The following is a 1,939-nucleotide window of genomic DNA, read 5'->3' as shown; positions in this document are numbered from 1 at the left end:
CCGGCCCATGTCTAGTTTTGCGTCAAGATCCACAAGAAGAGGACAATGATCCCATACCGCCGAGCCCATAACCGTCAATAGGTTTTTTGGGGGTGTATATCTTCCCAAGAGTTGGAAACAAAGATATGATGGATCTTCTCCATTGTGGGATTGCGCCTTTCATTACTCCACTTGTACCACCTCCCATTTATGTATAGCTCCTTGTGCTCAAGCCTATCGAGAAGGGCTCTGAATCTGGCCATCATCCGCCTATTGAACGTGCCCTTGTTCTTATTTTTCGGGTTGACAAGCAAGTTGTAGTATCCCACCAAGGCCCACGACCCAACATGCAAATCCTGGACGTCACGAATCTCTTGCATGAAGTCAACTTTCTCCGCATCACCTTGTGGCCCATACACCCCTGTGAGCCACCACAATGGAGCCCCTTCATGCTTTGACTAGGGCAGTGGGCATCCTCCTTCAGCAGATGGGATCGGAGCAGTCCATGCCTTTTTCAACAAGTGAACAATATAAGAAGCGTTCATGCTGAGTGTCTATCAAGTCAATATCAGAACTCTAAGCTGAACAAAACGATACATGGCAGCTGACTCCACCATGATCTCAACCACAATGGTGACTGGTCACTTGTACACACAAAATATGCATGAAACCTTAGCCCAAAAAATCAACTTCTACAGCCATCGCGTCCAAGTGTCTAACAAGGGTAGTAGTGCATAGGATACAACTATTCAATGGCGAGATGTAAGGAACACATGAAAACACATCCCATGAATCATCAGTTCAATTCTTTCAGTGACAAAGTCTACAAATGAAGTTCCAGGAACAAAAAGGAAATTGAAGTATGTATGCATAAAATTTGCAGCGCATAGCACTGAAAGATATTCCTTTTAGTAATCTAAAGTATTATGGGAAAGGTATCATTCAGTCATTTTGTAAGAAGTTTCAAAATGTGAAAAATTCCAGCTTAAAAATGATATTCATAAACATCACATGAATACATGCCTTCTGGAAATGAACCTCCGGGGAATCCCCAACGTTAATTGATCTTTTCTGCTGCTCTTCGGCATTATACAATCTTAAAATAAGGCATCACATAACATGAGCAATAGTCAATACTAGAATAGCACCTAGTACCCGTATTCCACAAGCCTCTTTTGCAGAATCAAAGGAAGCTTAATCTGTATTGTGTACTCCAGTGCCAGGGCGACAAGGTCGCAATAGCTTACGCAAACAGCCAATCACCCATGTCGTAAGTCCTAACATAGGTTTATGTTCCAACAAGGCTTAACAAGTGTGATAATGCAATTGATTAAGCTACAGGACAAGTCCAGCATGCATGAGGGTTTGTGTAACAGGGCTGCTCCCAAACTGAAGAACAGAGGAGCTGGAAAGAAGAAAATAAAAACATTCCCGCAAAATTTGGGGCCACCTGCTCTAGTCCTCATGCATTGGTACTGATTTGTCCACCCTATTCAACTTTTGCTCTTACCAGCTCCTATAACATTGTAGTCTATACAAAGATGACGTAATAACCATACAACTAGCCATTTTACTTTTACACGAGGCATTGGCAAAACCCAGACAAGTAAATGAAAGCCTCAACCGCCGGCTGAATGCTTAATAGAACAATTTTCCTACAGTGCAACTAGCATGGCTCATAGGAAAAGCATTAATCATCAGCCCCTGTTGACAATCACCATTGTCCAGCTCATCACGATAAAATAAGGTAAATACTAGGTATAAATTTAGATATTGACCATTTGAACTATTAGGTAACAATGGAAAGCCATACAGGGGTGGACTGAAACCGCCACTCTCTAGTCGTTTTACTTTTACATGTGGCATCAAGCAACCCAGACACATAAATGAAAACCTGGTCTGGAGGCTGAACACTTAATTAACAGAACATTTCCATACAGTCCAACTAGCATGGTTCGTA

Source organism: Triticum urartu, unplaced genomic scaffold (assembly GCF_003073215.2).
Source record: "Triticum urartu cultivar G1812 unplaced genomic scaffold, Tu2.1 TuUngrouped_contig_9625, whole genome shotgun sequence".
In the NCBI taxonomy this organism is placed as follows: domain Eukaryota; kingdom Viridiplantae; phylum Streptophyta; class Magnoliopsida; order Poales; family Poaceae; genus Triticum; species Triticum urartu.
Note: the sequence above shows the minus strand (reverse complement) of the source record.